The sequence below is a fragment of the Streptopelia decaocto genome (assembly GCF_964273445.1).
Source record: "Streptopelia decaocto genome assembly, chromosome: 4".
NCBI lineage: Eukaryota > Metazoa > Chordata > Aves > Columbiformes > Columbidae > Streptopelia > Streptopelia decaocto.
Window position 1 is genome coordinate 22,052,510 of NC_138658.1, and position 19,830 is coordinate 22,072,339.

General features: G+C 38.4%; 1 protein-coding gene across 3 annotated transcripts in view; it reads left to right on the forward strand.

The window, feature by feature from the left end:
• The window catches only part of ARHGAP10 (Rho GTPase activating protein 10), a 150,623-nt gene that overhangs the window by 785 nt on the left and 130,008 nt on the right, over positions 1-19,830 (forward strand). The window lies entirely within an intron of this gene.

Here is a 19,830-nt window from a genome sequence, read left to right on the forward strand (position 1 = left end):
TTCAGGAATTGCCGGACTTACGGTTCTGCAGTGACAGCACTAGTTCTGTGTCTTTGGCCTCTTAAAATGTGATGGTTATTTTTATTTTTGCATTTTACTCATTAAATGTGCGTGTATATATGTATTTATGGTTAGCTATGCTGTGGTTTGTTTTGTCTTGAATGACCATGTTAGTGCATGTTCTCAATGTACTATTGTAATATAATGTCTCCCATTTAACTTAAGATGTAGTAGTGTAGTCTCCTAAATATCTAATAGGATGATTGACCAGACCAAGTATTCAAGTAAAACACTAATGCAACGCTCTGGCACTGTGGTCTCAAAAGTGTACTGTGTTTTTGGTATCATGGAAAACTTCTGAAGGCAGGGAACCAGGCTTTTAAGATATTTCCCATAAAGTAAACTGAGAAGGATTTGGCCAATGGTTTGAGCAGCGTAGCTGCCTGGGTATGATGAGCGTTTTAAAAACAGCGATAACTCATTTCATGCAAATAAAGAAGCAGTCTTTCCTAGTTTTGTCTCTGATGTACTTGGGTAAAAAATGGTAGAAAATGCCATATCAAATTTCACTTGTTTGTAACTCTTATTCTTTGGCCAGTTTATATCTTGTTATTGCAGATTGTGTTCCTTGAGGATTATTTAAAGTCTGTGACTTGAAGTGTCAGTATAAATCATTGTAATTTGGAATGCAAAGTAAAAAAGCATCCCTAAACTTGGAAAAGAACGGTAGAGCGAAATCATTCCTCAAGCATCTAGATGGTGTTCTGGCAACTGCCCCAAACACTCGGTTTCTCATGTATGGTTACATACACAGAACTCAATTTGAAAGCATGGAGCTGATGGTGGTGAGGAAAGGCCCAACTTGTATGAGCCTCCCATTCACAGCAGGATCCTGTGCTGATGACCTTGGCTTGGTGTGCAGTGTACGGCGTGCTTAGCTGTCTGTGGTGGGAACCGAAGGAGTCAGTGTGCTGAGCAGAGCCACCTGGCTTGAGGGTCCTTGGTGAAATACTGAGGGCCAGCCCATGGGAAATACTTAAGAGGTGCTACCTGAGATTCTGCCTAGTGTTCAGGTTGTACCAATTCCTTCCCTTCTGTGATGACAGTTGGAAATTCTCTTATTGGGTTCAGGTGCTGCACCTTATTCTAACAAACATCCGTGCTTCAACATACTTGTTTGAGAAGTGGAAATGGAGACTAGATCTGCCGTTATGCGTTTCAGGTTCCTGCAGTTGTCTCTCCCCTTTTGAGTACCCTGTATGATGAGTTTGAAGCTGGGTCATCTTCCTCTGCTGCTGGTGAAGCAGTGCCCCTATTCAACAGACATTAAAAGAGAAATTGAACCAGAGGAAACACAAGGAAGAGTTAAAACCCATTAAAATCCCAGTGGTTGGAGTATTGGTCTTCAGTGTGTTTTCAGTAGAAAACATTGGCATCTAAATTCTTTGAGGAATCTGACTCATTTGCTGTCAGGAAACCAAAGGGGATTAATGTTTTTTCCAAAAGACAAGCTCAAGAAGCAGTCTAGACATAGCCACCTATTCACCTCTGTCAAAATTGCATTTTCTTCACAAAGACCAGCTTGCCACTTTCTACAGAATGTGATAATAAAGCAGGGCATTTCAAGAGCTTGGATGACTGCCTCTTAAACAAGAGCTGATTCAAATTTTTGGAAAATTGTTCTAGTCTTTTGAACAAAGAATGTTGTCTTAATAATAGCTAAAGTATTTCTCTGTTTCTAGAACCAGGTAAATGATGAAATTTACATCTGTTTTATTTGATATGTGAGCGTAAGAAGCTTTTCCAAATGGGTTATAAAATAGAAAATGCAGTAGGCACAGTATTGTTCTTAAATTTGTGGGAAATGAAGTGACTACAGTAGAGAACACCAGTGTTTCCCGCCCTTAGCACTTTGCTTATTTCACATGTAAAGCAGTGGCTTACAAGAAATGTTGTGAAGATTCTTTAGGTGTGAATAACTGATGTGATCGAGTAGATCCCACTTCCTGCTTGCCACACAGCCCTAGTGAGTGACTTTGATGCTGCTCTCACTGGGTTACATCTTGAGAGGTGGTGAGCAGATACTGCTGCCACTCCTCCTAATCACAGGAGTCATCAGTGTTTCGCAGGACAAACAAGTAACATGGTGTGGATCCTCTCTTTGGATCCTTGCCATTTGTCTCCTCAGTTGTGTGGGAGTGCATTTTCCACATAAAACTCAGAAGAATTGATTTTTTCTTGGCATAGGACTATACTGCTTAAAAAAAAAAGAAGAAAAAAGGTTCTCTTGCATTCTTAAATCGTTGAGTTCCCAGTATGAGGCACCCTTCAAGTGTATCTTTACACTTCTCAGTTTCAGTTGTTTCAACAATCTGATAGAAAGATAAACAAGACTGACTCAAAGCTGTCTTGTTTCCTGTGTCATGGTTTGAATCACCTAGTTGTCTAGTTCAAACTAAATATTGGAAGAATTAATAAACAATATGTGTCTCTTTCTTATGATGGTTAAAAGTTTTAAAAGGAGTGCAGAAAGACTTTTTTTTCCACTGTTAGTGATCAGTAGATACAAGCACTATACACATATGACTTTTAAAATAGAAAAGCACTATTCTCAGAGCATTCTAGTTCAATTAAACAAGTGAAGATCAAAATAGTTTATAAATAACTTCTAGATGGAGTTAGATGTTCTTCTGTTTGGAGAAACTGAATTTAAAGGTGCCTGGTCAAACTGTCTGTATTCTGAAACATGAGAGGAACTTCAGAGGTTTAGTTTTGGGCTCTTGAAATCTCTGAGATGCAAGTTGTTGGAAGCTGAAGAATATACAAGATAATCAATGAATATTTGCTTCCTAATTCTCCCTATGTTGGTCCAACTCTTGGTCTCTTGACATGAGTGTGAGATTTGATTTAGGTTTTTGAAGATACTGTTTTGGAGGTGAGACTTTTTTATAAGCATACAGCAGGCGCTGTTAATTTTTATGACACCTTAAGGTGGATTAGGGTATTAGGAAGAGTCAGCGCAAGCATAGGTTTTGGCCCTGGGCACCTCATGGGGGCTTTGCAAAGGATCCTTGTGAATGCATGCTCACAGCTATTCCATGTGCCTGAAAGCAGAGTCTCCTCATTCTTGGTTTTAGACTCACATCAGAGTAGAACTCCATTTGGGTCAACTGTGCTGACTTTTTAACAGGCTGATGAAGACAGAAGGTGGAGGAACCAGGGAAACAGAAAAGTTTAGTTCCCTAGGTGGCTTTCAAGGGGTAGTCCCTATGCTGTGGCCATCCGAGGGAAGTTCAGACAAAGTTTGATAAGGAAGGGTGCCCCACCTGGGCACCTCAGCTCAAATGCATCATAAAGCCTTTCATCAAGTCAGGACCATCTCTATCTGCTGCCATGTGGGCACCACAGTATTCAGATACTCTTATCAGCTGTGCAAGGATGCAGAGCAGCCACTTTCCTCTGCTCACACCCTGAGAAACTTCCTACCCAATGGCCCCATTGTGTGGTTTTCACTGAGGTAGAGTTTGTTGGAATATGAAGAGTTACCAGTAATTGTTACTGAAGAATTCTGGTTTACTCCAGGGAGTATTTCTGCATTTGTGAGAAAAAATTGTGACATCTGTTTCTTTTCCACTGAGGTGTTTTTAGTCACTGGTCATTTACAAGTTTACTATCAAGAAGTTAAGCACAAAGGAAATCTTGTTGGTGGTGGGAATAATGCCATTCCTAATCCCATTTTTGACCTAACATAATAGGCTGAGTCGTTTAACAAAGTTGACTGAAGAACCTAATCCAAATCTAAGATCCAATCTGATGTCTGAGTTGGCCAAACCATTGTTCTTCATCTTGGACAGGTCTTTTAGTGTGTGGTTGACCTCTCAGATATTGGTCTAGGCATGGTTTTGGTCTGACCTACTGTGGATGTTATTATGTAGCTGTAAAGGTTGTTGTAAACCACATCATAACACAGCATAATAGCCACTCAGACCACTTGAGCCATGGTGCTTTTCTTTTCATAAGCTCTAATTGTCCATATTTTACAGCTTTCTGTAGTATAATCTGCACTTATGAAACCACTTAGCTGAATGTGTAACGAGTGCCAGCTCTCTAAGTCTTAGGAATTTTCTGCAACAAAAATGTTGTTCTACTGACACTCCAGTACACACCAAAGAGGTAAGGTAAAATACTTAATAAAGGATTTAGAGAAAAGAAATGGACAATCACTAAACATTTAGAAAGAGTCCAAAGACCAAGTGAAAACTGATGTAATTCTTACTTAACAGGGAGGGAGAGTGGGGAATACTGCAAGAGGGCCTTATTTGAACTTGTTTGCAGTTTCCTAAATCAGCACTGATTAGTTAGGCCTCTGTCTTCGATTAATTCACCTTGAATTCAGTGAGAGCTGTGAATTAATAAATCTTGTTTAGTGTTTTAGTTTTCAATTAGTACCTTGAAAATGAGCTTTATTTCTGTAATAAGGCATGCTCTAAGTGAACACTCTGATTTAAATTTGAGATATACTCTGCTAGGGCACAGTAAAATAAAAATTACTGCTAGGGCAGTGCTAGATTCTGTGTCACAAAGGCTACTGAGCAGTATGTATCTTTTTAAAAAAAACTCTTTCTATTGGAATTCAACTCAATAATGGAAACATTAGAAAACTAAGGCAAATAGGTACTTTGGGGCCCATCTGATACAGCTTTCCCTTAAGAAAGAACTGCTCATTATAACATAATAGTGTTTCTTTCCCTTCTCTTCAAGATAATTGCCACAGCTAGGGCCTAATTAAGTGAGACAGTACCTTTTTTTCTGCTTGTAGATAAAGTTGCTTCTGTATAAGGATCAAGGAAGTGCTTTCTTTTAAGAAAATACTCTGCAGAATATTGGGTTTAGCTCCACCCGAAGTAAAGCATTCATTACTGTGTCAGTAGCTATAAAAAGTGTCAAGCTCATTCTGTGAAGGATGCCAGTTTGTCATCTTGAATCATGTCTTTTCAGCTTGGATTACTAACTAGCTCCATTGCCTTCTTTGTCCTGTAGATCTTTCACTGTGTTTGTTTGTTTGTTTGTTTTGGGGTTTTTAAAATTTATTTTCTGTATTAAAAGTTGAACATTGTGCTAGTCAACTACAAGATGTGATTTCAGAAAATATGAATTTTCATGAATTTACATGAATTTTCTCAGTGATAAGAGATGTGATGGGCTGTTGTTGGATGAAGTGGTTCTGTATTTTGGTTGTTTTGGGGGAATTTTTAGCTTTGGATAAACTATGCAAGCAGTCATTGAAGTGATTAGCGTCAATGTCAGTCTTCAGGACAAAACCAATATAAATAAGTAGAGTGGTTTGTAATTTCTAGATAAGTTGTCTGGTAGATATGTTGGTAAGCTTTTTCCTGATAATTTTGTTTTTAAATGGCAAGCCTTTTGGAAATATAATATAGACTTTTATGGGATCTGAATCCATCTTAAGGAGTTGGAAAAAGAATGGTTTTGCACTACAGGCTGTAAAGGACAAACACCTGCTTGCATTAAATCAAGAAAAATAGGCCCACTCCTAAGGCTGCAGGTGTATGCTGTTTCTAAAATTATCTTTTGCTTGCCAGCTCTGTATTGCAAATATATTGTAAATTTTAACAAGAAGAGCTTATGATACTGATACCAGTTCTCAAGCCGGTATAAAAATCAACTTCATAGTCTTTATTGCGATAGAACTTCTCTTTCTGATTGGTATAGATTTTTTTTATAAGGGGGCAGGGAGGGGAGACGACTTGTTCCAGAGCCCTGTTTTTTTTTTTTTTTTTTTTTATGCACAGCAAAGGGAGTAGCATATAGGCCAGAGGCTCTGCCCTCATGTTGGAGAGGAACGCTGGGAAACATGTTTTGGAACAGCACAGTGGAGTTGCATCCCAGTACTTCCCTCCCTTCCCCAGCTGGTTTTTAACATTACATAATTAATATACATAGTTTACATTTACTTTAGAGCTTACATTTTACAATACCAACTTCAATCACTACTGCAGCACTTAACATGTTAACATAAAAATAGTCTTGGTTGTTGGAGGGAGATAGTCAACAGAGTGAATCTGGGCAATATGCTCAATGTTTTGATAGGGTGAGTTATATTTTTTTGAGATAAGTTTTATGACCTGCTTATGTTTGATGGAGTTTCGTTTTGGTCCAATGCCACTTTTCTGAGTTTCCAGACCAGACTTGTGTTGCTCTGTGACAGCTGTTCTTGAGATGTTGTGACATGTTCAGTGTTTTGATCATCTTTCAAAAGCCTTCATGTTGTTGAGTTGGCAAATTGGGACACTTTGAGCAGCAGAATGCTTTCCTGGAATATCTAGTGAGTGTAAAATATATGATCAGATGAGCTTGGGCACATATTGGCAGAATAGTTTAAGAAACTACTGTTCAGGGAATTTAACATCTCTCTCCTCTGGTGGTTGCTGCCACCCACTGTAGTTGTCAGTTTTAATCAGCACTCAACATCTGTCTTGTTGCTAAGACAAACCCATCTACTTTGCCAAGTTTAAACTAAGCCATTGTGTTTTGCAATGAAAGAGTTGAGGTAGGCACAGGTGCTCTATCCCAGCAGCTCCTGTGGAGACTGTGCCCTCTGGGTGTAACTTTGATAGGAGAGTGAGCAGGTAACAGTGGCTGCTATTGAAAATGCCCCACATTGTATGTCTGCGATAGACATATGTGTGCTGTACAAAGTGTATGTTTACGTATGTCACTGGGAAAGAATAAACTGGAAAGGGAAGGCTGTGCTTGGGTTTCTACTATCCTTAAATTCTTTTTTTAAACAGATGTTTCTGGCAATTTTTGTCAGACAACTTCAGTGTCACATTGCTGTTTTGCTATACCTTCTTGCATGTATGGACCAAGCTTCTTACAGCCACTCTGTTCTTTGTGAATGCCTTTTAGTCCTCCTGCTCTGTTTTTTATTTCCTCCTCTTGTTCTTTTCCCTCCTGTGTGTTTGTTCATCTTTCAGGATAAAAATAGAGAGAAAACATCCAGTCCCTCAGAAGCAATGTGACCATCGCAGGCCAAGGCCAAATCAGAAGTTCCTGTAAATCATTCATGCTGGAGTTCTCTTCTGTGGGAAAGGAGCAGCGGAAGGCAAAAATGATCTACAGAGATGGAAGATCATAGTGGTGTTAAATGGATGTAGTTTTACTACTGCTTGCACCTTTGAATAAATATGTTGTTGTTGCCTCTTTAGCTGAGAGGACTGGACAGGTGTGGTTTATCAGCTCATTATGCAGGTCAGAGAAAAAGCTTTTGTGTATGCACCTAGCTGGTCAGCACTGCATGTCCTTGAAGAAGAAGAAAAAAAATAAACCTTTGTTTAATTTGGCAAGGAAAATTGAGTATCCAGGATGAAACTAAGCAGGACTGTGTACCAGAATTGGACCTTGAAGGACGTTCTAGTGTGTGGTGTCCAGAAGTAGGCAGTCAGGCACTTTGTTGCTGGTGAGTGTTTTTTAGCTTTGGAATTTTTCTATTTACTCCATTAGGCTGATGGTTGCGGGCTTAGAAGTGACAAATTAACAGTGAAGAGTTGGAAGCTTGTGTTGCACTTGCAGCATTTCAACCTTAAGAAAAATTAGTCTGCAATGTATCAAATCTTAAAAGCTGGGTTCGCTTCTCTAAAGAGCACTTGATTTTTGCTTGTATGTCTTAATGTGTGATTTTTTTTTTCAGTTATTGGAAAGAGTTCCATGACTTGAAAATATTAATATTTGAATGTAGATACAAGGGAATAAAATTAATTAAATTTGATAAGGAAACTTGTCACAGATTTAAGTGAAAGTATGTTTACTTAGAAAATGCTTCTTTAAAAAAAATCCCACCATCTTGCAAACAGATGGAAGGAGCATGCCACCAGGCCACCAAGGACTTGAGAAAAACTTTTCAAAATATAATTTTGGCAGTGGGTCACTGTTCTTAGAAATCAGTCATGTGGTTGAGTTTGTAGCTTATGTGGATTTTGTAGTTTGCCTTTGAAACAGATCGGTGCTCTGAGAACAAAAAAGTGTAGTTTACATTTTCAGTACTTTTTTCCTGTTAAAATATCAGGTTGTATGCTTCCTCTGTCAGGAAAGGCCTGATCCAATTGATAAGCTCAATTACAAGCCAAATGACTGTTTTTCCAAAGCTTTGTCTGTTCAATTCTTCAGCCTGCAAGATTTTCTGGAACAAAACTGACTTGAGTCTGCTCTTAAATGCTCTTGTGCTGTGGTAATATTACTGTACTTTTATTGTGCCTCATTTTCCTTTATGCTTTTAGTAGTTTTAAAACCCATAGTTTCAAATTTCTGCTGTACCTCTTGTGTAGATGTTCCCCTCTTCTAGCAGCTTTGCTAGAAGAAGTAACACTACCCAATTGTGTTGCTTCCTTTGTAATTTCTTCTAGAAATTAAAGAATCTAATGCTAAAAATAATCTACAAACACTCCTTTGTCCCATGGCCAAATTATTTTTTACAAAACACATTTGTGTGTCCACAAACCCCATTCTGTTGTACCTGGGGGGGTAGGCTGCCCTCCTTGAGAAACAGGGAACCAGCTAGTCAAGCATGAAAATTTATTGTTGGCACCTGTTTTTCTCCTCTTACTGCAGTCTTTTGCTATGTTTTATGGAGGAATGAGGCAAAGCTTGTGATATTCAACTCAAGGGTTTGTGTAGTTGCTGCAATGAACTAAGGAAATATCTGTGCTATACCCTCGTATCTTGTATGTTGGAACTTGATCCTCTGTTCAGATGAACTTTTCTGAGGGCCTAGAGCAAAACTGAAGGGCATATGAACCTAGATAAGCTAGGATACTATAGCTTCAGATGAGCTGAAATGCATTCTGTGTCTTGGAAAGACTCATCCATCTGTTGCAGAACCCAAGCACCAGAAAACTGGTGGCTGTTATCTCTACGTAGTGCTCAAGTAGTGAAACCTGCTTGGGTTGTATACAGGGCTTTTTTTTTTTTTTTTTAATTGCTACTATAGGTTGCTGTTAGTCCTGAGGATCTTTCTGCAGTGGATGTGTTCATGTCTGCAAGGTTCGTGAAATTAAATGGTGAAATTTTTGTCTGTTATACAGCTAGATTTTTATCTGGAGGCAAGCATAATACAGTTTACGTTTTCCCTCTACATCTTGCCTGCATAGATGACTGCTTACTCCTCTTGTAACTGATTTGACTCTTTTGTAATATAACATGAAAAAAAGAACATTTAGTGATGGAGCTTTTTATTTGCACAACGCTGACCAGACACTAAGCAGCAAACAAGTGAATTAAATCAATGGAATAATGATATGTCTTAATCCCTTCATCCCAAACAAGCCATGTCTAGAGAAGTGACTTTGGCAGCAGCTTGGGGTAATGCCTTCATCTTTGTATCTCTTTCTTTCCTTCACTATTTAAGCTATTGCCTCAAACTAGGGGACATTTATCCATAAAGCATTTCACAACTATCGAAACATCATAGAAAAGTGTTGTGTGTCAGTCCCTATTGCATTATGTGAGGCTGCTCCCACTGGTCTTGTTCTGTAGTCATTATTTGAATTGAGCAGTAGTTATTAACTTTTTTTTTTTTTAAATCCTTTTCAAGTTAATTAGCTTAACATAGAATCTGATAGGACAATGTGCTGAGTTCTCCCACAGTCATGTTTTAGACATTTTGGTATGGAGGGCATGGCAGTATGAACTTGGAAAGCAGCTGTTCTGCCCTTGACATGCAGATTATTCAGATGGAAATTGAAGTCAGAGGCTTGGCTTTTCTAAGGTTCATAGCATATCATCATTCACTTTTTTTATAGAAAGTATCCATATGTAAAGAAAAACTTGGGTCTGCTAACCTTGTTGTAATTCTCTGTGGACATACTAAAATCCACTTCAGATTTGTAAAGTTATTGTGAAACGTGCTTCATTGAGAAGGTTTTTTTTCCTCTTTGTACTTTTTGTTTGTAGTTGTTTAAACTATTTACAAGGAAGATGGCTTTAATACCTTCTTGAAAATGTTTGGCATTATTACTGTTAACATATTTTAAAAAAACATTAGGGATCAAGGTGTTAGTCAAGAAAAGTAGCAGTCTTGTTTTGGATGGAGCAAGCAAATGGACCACAATAGCAATTAATCTTATAGCTTTCCCCTCCCCAACTTGTCTCTGGTACGGAGAAGAATTTCTCTGGGTGGAATGTGACAGTATATGTAAGCAATATGTAGCAGAAACAAATAAGTGAACCCCCTCCTGAAACCAAAACCTCAGCCCCAAAAGCATCAAACAAAACCCAAACAATTCTGTCAACATTTGTTTCAATTTCAGTACTTTTATAAATAAAGCTTTCAGTATATGCTTTTTGCTCTGGTTGTAATAGCTGTGATTTACTTGCGTTTAGGATTTTGAAGGCTTGTGAGTAGACGAAAGGGATCATATGCCTTTGATGTCTCAGATTTGAAAGTAAATCCTTGTGAAGGGAATTTTTGTCTTTAAGCATAAAGAGAGTTATCTTTTCAGTAAGGATGCCATTCTTCATAATCAAAACTTTTTTCTTGTGGCCCTCTCCTTCAGTTTCTCCTAAAAAAGGAAAATCACTATGTTTTAGTAGTGATCAGGAGCTAATCTCGGTTTCATGAGGACGTTATTGAATGGCATTATTGAAACATTGCTTCCTGGGTGCTATTATTAGTGTAGTAACTGAGAGAGATATGAGCAGCTGCCAAGTTTCATTCTGAGTACCTAGATGTGTGGGTTGGATTGGCATTCCCAGAGTGACAAGCTAAGGCACTGGGGGATGCCAAGAAGGAATTTTGCTTGGAAAACAGTTGATGTTAGCTCATGGCTTGTGCTTCTGTCTCTCTCTTGTCTCCCTTCCGAGAGGTGTTGGTAGCATGATTCTTTAGATCAGGGGTGTCAAACTAATTTTCAGTGGGGGCCACGTCAGCCTCACCCTTGCCTCCAAAGGACCAAATGTAATTTTAGAATTGTGTAAATGTAGGAGTAGTTACATTTATACAGTCCTAAAATTACATTTGGTCCTTTGAAGGCAAGGGCGAGGCTGATGTGCCCCCCGGTGAAAATTAGTTTGACACCCCTGCTTTAGATGGTTCTTGCCATAGTCTGCCAGAGTTTGCGGCCTCCCTCACCATATTTGATGTCTCTTTAGCCTCCTATTCTGATGAAAATTTGTAGAGCAAACTTCTGTGAATGTTCTAGTTTGAATATTAAGGAAGAGCAGGAAAGGTCCAATAGCATGGGGTTTTGCACATGCTAGCATGGAGGCATGCCCAGGGTTCTTAAGAGGGTTTGGGATAGAGCTACTAGGACAGGATAAAAGCTGAATCAGTTCCTCTTTGAAGTATGTACCTCTAATCCCTTGCTAGGCTTTGGAAGAGGTATGTTTCAGATTTTTAAAATATTTTTTCCTTTGCTTCCATGCATCTGCCATTGCTCTTCCCTACTCAGTAGTAATTTATTGAGTAGAATTGACTCAAAGAGCAAGAACAGAATGAATACTGTCTGGTGATGGCATTCCCACAGGCTACTGACGTTACAGAGGAGGGGGATCTCTGTTGGCAAGTTAATGACCAAACCGATAGGAATCTTATTCACAGACTTTTTTTCCTTTGTCGTTCTGCAGAGTGAACTGCCATCTCTCCTGGTTGCATCCCTCCCTCACAAAACCTCCAGTGTTGTCAATGTCAGTTGAATTTTTATTCACTGAAGAACAATTAGGGGGAAAACAAGGGCTTTTGTACCTCTAAAAAATAGCAGATGGACTACGTCGATATCAATAACTAGTAATGTCAGAGAAAGACAGATGAAGTTTGAAGTTGCTTGCATTTTTGCAGTTGCTTTGGTCCCATTATAATACTCTCCAATCCAGTTTTCTTCAGCCTTTTTAGATGAAGAATTCTCTAACCCTTTCTGGGAAAACAAAAATCCATACTATTTTGTACAACATTGTAACATTGCTGTTACAGCTTTTATTTCTTGAGCATAACTGAGTGAATTTTTGTCATTGTTTTCCTTTTCCCCCAATGTTTTTGTTTGTTTAAACCTGTTGGATTTGGTTTCTGGCAGTCACTTCACAAATTGTCTTTTGATGCTTTATGGACTATTGCTCCTTTCTGGATCAAAGACCACAGGAACGTTTTAGTGGCATGTGCAGTACAGGGAGCTGAGAATTCCTTGGTGTCAGTAAACAAAATAATTTGTTTGTTTTATTTTTTTTTCATGCTGATGTTTGTCTGTGAGGTGGTTTAATGTTTTTGAAATGTTTTAGATTCCGGTAAGATACATGGTTGCCATTTTAAGTGGGTAATTAATGTGATGGGCAGAATAGAGAGTTGTTGCTTTTATATGTGCACCCTCTGTTGTGTCTAAGTAAAATGAAGTGTATCTCGTAATTACTAATCCTTCTGCATGCTGTTAGTGATATGAAATAATTAAGTAATTTCCCTTCTAACTGAATTCCTGCTTTGCCCTATAATTGTGCAGTGAATACCTTGGTGTGGTGGGGATTTTTGATAGCAAGAAGTAACTTATTTACGGTTGTGACTAGAAAAACCCAGCAGAAGGAGTTATGTGCTGGAAATGTCATCAGGAAAATTAAAGGTGAGTTTCCTTACTTATGATCAGCCCAGTCACAACTCATTTTAAATTCTTGGTAATGGTTTCCGGTGTTCTATTTATAGAATTGTTTTTTCTGTTGTGTAAAGTATGTAGAATTTAAAATGCATAAATAGGAAATTAGTCCTAAAAATAAACAAACCTCTTAGCCTACATAGCACTTAAAAAAAAAAAATCCAAAAGCTCATAAAGTATTTTAGATGCTTGCCTTTCAACATCCTGTGAAGTAGGTTGGGCTGCTGCTTCTGTTTACAGATGGGTGAAGTGAGAGACCAAATGATTAGATAAGATTGCACATCAAGTCTTTATTGGAGACGGAGCTGGTAATTAGGAGGCCCTGACATTTAACCTTATTACTCATGCATTAAAATATTCTTTGTAGGACATCTTGCAGATGTTGGGATTGTATTGTGAATTTTATGACAGTTTCAGACTACCCATTCTGTTCCCTAGGCAGTGATCAGAACTGTTTTGGTGCAGGTGCTTGCAGATTGGAAGATGAAGTGTTAGATTTTGAGTGCTTGGCTTTATGCAGTCACATTAAATGTTCTAGCGAGGCGGTGACTGCATCTGTTTGATTCTTTGTACTTTCTGGAATATGAAGGAAGAACCTGGGACTCTATTTACTTTGATGCCCTGTCAGAGTCTGGAACGTCTGGGCTTCTGCTGGCTGCAAGTGTACCCCAAATCCAGCGGTCAATTCCAGAACTACATCCAGTCAGGCAATAATCTACAGATGCTGTACTAGTCATAGTACGTTGGCTTTGGCTTATCCAAACCTCACCTTGTGCCTAGCAGTGCTTTCTGGCCAAGGATGCAGGTGGCTGTCCCACACTGTCCACATGCCAACCCTGCTGCTGGGGTTCCCCTGTCTTAGTCCTACCTCCCTGCTTCTGCTTGCTTCGGTCTGCCTCAGACGCAGGCTTAGCCAGCTGCATCATTCCGAGCTCACTGCCAGGTTTGGCTCACTTTTCCCCTTTTCCTATCTTAGTGACCCTACCAACTTAGTCTCTGTCCTAACAGAAGGTTACTATTGAGACTAGTCCTAAATTTAGCCCTAAATTGTTCCTTCTGGACCCATCTTTAGTCCTAATTTGGTGACTGCAGCCTTTAGCAGAAACAAGCCAAGAAAGGAAATTTTCCCTGCTGATACTAACATCTCTCATCATTTGGCAAACCCTCGCTGAACTCAGCAATGCGTATTCCTGCTAGCTGCTGCCCAGCCCTAAAAGTAATCAACCGAATTTTTGGATTCTTCTCTTTCTGTGTCTTGACAGTGGTAACTACTAACAAAAAATTATCTGAAAACCCTTCAAATGAATCATAACTCAAGTCTTGCTGTAACGTGAAACAGGTGACTCATGTTGAACTGAAATCTAAATCTTACTTGCTTAGTTCCAGTGTTTTACATTGATTAATTATGGACAATTGTCTTAAATTAGAGTAGCATGCATCTTCAGAAACTAGGAGTGAAGATTATAAATTGTATGCAAAACCAGTGTGGCTTTTGTTTATGCCAATAGGAAAGAAGATGACAAAATGAGAATCAGAAGCAAGTTGGTGTCTTTTCATGGGCAACAGTCAGGAATCCAGCTTAATTGGAAGTTGCCAATAGACACAAAGTTTCCAGGTTTTCAGGTAATTTGGTATTAGTAATATCACTTGCCTTATAAGGCACTTTCTTAATCTCTGTTACTAATAAGGTTCTGCTCTGAGTTGACCTCAGACCAAGAACGCAAGAAGACTGTTTATGCTAAGGTTCCAATTTGCAGATGCCTGCTTTAGGATTTGGTCTCTGAACTTAGATAGCTGTGGAAGGTTTCTCCCCGACACTGCTCTGCTTGCTAACCTTATATGAGAAAGAAAACATCTGAGTGCTTTCCCTTTCTTTTGGTGTCTGTATAGCAAATTGTATGTGAACAATTTGTCTCATCTGTCTTGATGGCACTTGGTTTAAAGTTTTAAATACATAAAATCATTATCTACTCCTTCTGTATCTTTTGCTGACATAAATTATTTTCTGTGGGGAGGGAAAACTCTGTTTGTTTACTAGATTTTAGTTAGGAAATGTTTATTTTCTGCCCTCAGTTCTGTATAATCTATGCAAATGTGAACATTGTTCAAAACTTACTGCTTTTGTCCGAAGTTCCCAGGCTGATCTTTGGCATGTTTTGCCTTATTTTGGTATAGGTTGATGTGATGTAGAAATAGGAGGGATCAACTTGTGATAATCAGGTTTGTTTTTAATTTGCTTCTATACCCCAAATAAATGTGAGGTCAAATTACTTGTTTTGAAAGAGTGGGCTATGCTGGAGAAAATGTTGTGCTGTATGTTTTGGACACAGGAACAAAGAGGCCTTCACTAAAGAGGGAATCTGACCTTCTTTCTATTTTGCTTTAGTGGTTTCTTTCCCTTCAGACTTAAGACTCTTTTTGACATCCCAGTGCATCTCTTCTTTCTCTTGCATCAACCCACAGTTATACAGCACTTCTGTGAGCATTCTTGTGGTCAGCAACACATATTAGTACAAGTTGCACTTCCAATTCTAAATATGCCTCTGAAGAAGTAAAGGTGAGGAAAGAAACAAATGTTCAAGGTGTACCAAGGGCCTGTGTTTACCTAGATGCACATTTGTATTCTGAGCCTTGCACACACAAGGTGCAAAACTGTGATAATGAAAGGTAGAAGAACGCTGCTGGAACTTCCAGAAGAAAAACTAATGATGCTCTGTTGTGCCTGTGCCTGGGCTGAGGTGTAGTCTCTTGCTGTGGGTGCAGACTCCTGAGTACCCAGTTGATAAATCTTCTGCAAGGGCCAGAGTCTTTCTCTGAGAACCTTTCTCCCCTGCAGAAGGTTTCGGTGGAGGGTGCCAGGCACTGGAACTTTCTCCTCCTTCTTGACCTTTTTTTCCATCCCCACTGCCCTGCAGCTTTCAGGACTTCTGTCTGTGGTTTATGTGACATAGTATGTTGGGTGTGATGGTAGTCTGTATGCTCTTGTGGCTTTCACACTGTATACATTTGAATTTTAGTGTTACCATACTATTGTTGTGTCACCTGTCATTAGCACAAATTACTTTGCTTTTAGACTCCAGATGTCGGGGTGTCTCACACAACCTGTACGTGACTAGTGACTGTGGAGCTGTGCTTCCCTGTGTTTGTTCTCATGTGTCCTTACAGAATGCTTGCTTTCCCTGCCTGCTCTACCTCTTCTCCTGAAACATGTAGCTGTCATTTCTATTTAAACAATTATTTGTATAATCTCTCTGTGCACTGAAGGAAAAGAGTTGAACTATAAGTTATAGCAAGGCTTTAATTGTAAAGTCTCTGGAGAAAATTAATATATACTTTCCTGTCTTGCATGTATCCACTATACTGGACTCTTGCTTAATCAGATGTGCCAATATGCTTCCCTTAAATAATTTTTCTTGTACTCTTAAGTTCAGCACTTATGCTTGAAACATTACCTGAATGTTTAATCACTTTGAATGGTTATTTCTGCCTGAAAACTGTGGTAATATGAGTAATGTTCATATTGTGATCCTGTGAGCTCCTGCTGGTATTTGTGTATGTGCTTATATGTTGTGACGTGGTATCTGTGTACCCCTCATTCATGACAGAAAACAAAGGGAAGAAAAATTTGCTAACCAGAAAAACCTGTATTTCAGTCCATGTACCTCCTTTGATACACTGTCCTTTCCTAAACAGGATTATTATTTGAATTTCAGGATTTAAAGTTGGCAGAATAGCCTAAAGCACTCTTTGTCAAACTGACAGAGAAACCTGTGCAATTAAAACCGATATTATTTCTGTAGCTGTCATCACGTAGAAAGAGAACCTCTTATGTTTGATTGTAAACATGATGGTCACTATTTCTTACATACCGTGGGTCACTGAATTCCTGACAGTACTCTTAGAGGCTTGCTAGCCAGCAGTTATGGAGAGTAATTTATGGAGAAAAACTATCAGCAAAACTACGAGCCTCAACTGGTCTGGGTGAGATTTGTTATACACTGAGGCCTCCACTAGGACTTTGGCAAGTGCACCTTTTTTGAATAACGTGAAAGACCTTGTCAAGCTGTCTCTGGTAATTAGATCTGACATAGCTAATACCTGAAATACAGACAGGACAGTCATGTGGCCAAATCATGGCTTGTCAGCAGTGAATGTGTTTGTGTTGAGTTGCCTGTGTTGTTTTAGGGAAGGGAGCGTTGCACACAGAACATCTAGAAAAGTTTTGTACATATGTTGTCCACTCTGTGCTGAAATAATAGATTGTAGTTCTTCTATGTCAGTTATTTATATATTTAATTAGATAATACTAGTGTTCCTTATTTGAGAGGAAAAGATTGGTAGGTGGCAGATATTGTCAAATAAAGCAAACAGGTTGATTTTGAGTGACTATCAGATGATAGTCACCAGAAGTGTCTATATTGTCAGTACTTCTAGTGCTGAGGGAGTTCAGGCACAGCAACATTTAACCATGTATCTTGTTTATTTACTATTGACCTCCAGTGTTTTCCCTATTTTTTTTTTTAATGGATTGTAATGTTGGATTAAGTAACACTGTGGTGCAATGTATTGAGTGTTGCTATAGCTTTCTTTAATGGCAAGGGAAGCAGTTTAGAAAAATAAAGCAACTAAACCATAAGTGTGGAAAAATGTCCCTGTGCTTGATAGCTGAAACTGCAGATGACACAACCAATATCATTTACATGTCCCATTAGAAAAAAAATCCTCTAGCAACCTGAGATTCCTACTGGCATCACTTCTGCAGAAGAAGAACACAATGTGCAAATACTCGCTTTTAACTTTAAGAAAAAGCACCAAGAATTATTTTCTGCTCCCTTATTGCATTCCTGTGTTCTGTACATCAGAATTTTCTCATTTATAGTAAGAAATGAAAATATGTTTAGCTTGCTAATAAATGAAAGAGAGCTGCTTTAATGCAATTCAGATGAAAATTATTCAGTTTGTAAGCAAATTCCTAAGGGAAAAGCTGGGAAGATAAGTACATGATGCAATCTAAAGAAGTCCTTCTCCTTTCCTTTAAAAGAACTTTGCATGGGTGTGTCTTGTTGCTTTTTAGCTTTAAGACTGTCTTAATTTTAGTTTCCCACTGTCAGAGGAAAAGTCTGTGTGCATTACTGTGGCAAAAAAGCTAAATGGATATAGTCAGAAACAGTTGTGGTTGCTTTTGACAAAATGTGGCCATCTCCTCAATTGTCTTTATGATTCTTTCCCCTGCTTTTTAATTTGGTTGACTTTTTGAGCTAGAAAAGAAAAGCAGCCACAAAGTTTATAATTCAAGGAAAGAAGGGATTGGAACCTTCTTTGTCATTTTTCTGAATTGCACATTCCTGCAGGTAGCAGGAGTCACACAAGTTGAGCAAAACAACTTTGCCTGTTAATGTTTTGCTTGGAGCCACAGAATGTATTATTAAATTCCTGCAGTCAAATGAAACTTCAAATATAGAAAACACAAATAAGAAAAAAATGTGGTCAGCTTGTGTCTCATGTTATATGTAGTTGTTGTTGTGTTTTTGGTGTTGGTTGTTTTTTCTTTCTTAGTATTTCCAGTTTTCTCCAACTCTTTCAAGCCTTGGACACAAAGAGAACTTGAATGACTGTGACTGAAACCCCTTTGAAAGCACAAAGAATGCAAAAGAAAAGCTAGGTTTGCAGCTGTCTAAAGTAGCTTCCAGCTGATAACCTGGCTCTCTCACACCCTATTCTTTATTATACAACGCTGGCTGTTAGATTGCTTCAGTGCAGTACTGCGCTACCAGCAGCCAGAGGTTCCTTTGGTCCAGCTGATAGTAGGTTAGTCGAGCTTCACTGAAGAAGTGTTAATTCTGGTTTATTGAGTCATCAGTCCCATTGCTGTTTCAAATAAATGGAAGATAAACTGGAACAAATGTTTGTGTCTTATTCTGTTTGGTCTGTTTGGCTGTATTACAGCATATTATTTAAGTTTCATCACAGGAATTGGTACTGTGATTTTATTTTTTTTCCCCTAGTGTATTGCTAGTTTTTTTGGTTTTTCCTTTTGTTGACTTTTTTCTTCTCTCTGGTTTCTGTGCTGGTTTTTTGACCCTTTTCTTTTTTAATCAAAGTATAAATAAAATTTCTTAGGGAAAAGGAGTTTCTTACTAGTATGTAAATACCAGGTACAGAAATGAATAACTGATTCGTGAGAGAATTCATGCCATAAATTATTAGAATATTATTTGAAGAAGCATCAACACTTTTCCTGAAGATGGGTGGGTATTGTGGAAAGTGCTGTAATGCCTTCTGGTTTTGCCAGTTTATATCTGGCTAATCTGTGCACTATGAAGAGGGTGAGCAGAATGCTTAGGGAAGTGTGTTGCCTGATGCCTGGTGAAATTTGCCTCCCCTCAATTAGTTGAATCATATCAGTACTGTAGAAGGGGATACCAACATCTGTAGAAGTTCCATATGTAGTTTAACTGTCAAAGGGGATATAGTGAACCCATGACACAGCACAGTATGCAGGAGTGGAAACTGACAACAACTTCTTTCTCTAATTAAAAGCTAATAATACTTAGGAAAATGCTGGAGGAACTTCAGGTACAGCTTTCATGAGTTACTAAAATAAGCCCCTTACTTGCTAGCTTTTTAAAGTTTTTAATAAATATTGACTTACTAATCTCACGTGTTTGCACAATGTGAATGTGACTTGATGGGCATGCCTCATAGTGTGATGAAGAATTCGGCAGCTGGATATTAAACATCAGCTTAGTTGCTTGTGATCTAGGTCAGATATTAAACTGATGATTTGGATAGCAAACCCCGGAGTTGTTGAAGTTAATGTAGAATTGTATCTTCCTCCAATTTTGTCCTGTTGTAGCATTAAAAACAAAACAACCCCAAACAAAATAATTGGAAAATGTTATAGTGAAATACTGTCAGGACATGAAACAAAATTATACATGAAGCCATTTGCATTAATGTGAGGTTATCTTAGAAGTTTGATTCATTTGATATTGAAAATGAACTAAGAGTAGTGATAAGGATACTAAATTTTTCATATATAATTGAAGCTGCTGCTGCTTTAACCTTGTTATATTGAATCATCAAGGTTAACATTTATGGCGGCTATCTGTTTCTTATAATGGAAGATCTGATTAAATATTTGTTGTAGTTCTGCCTTCGAGTTGCATTTGGATTATGCCAG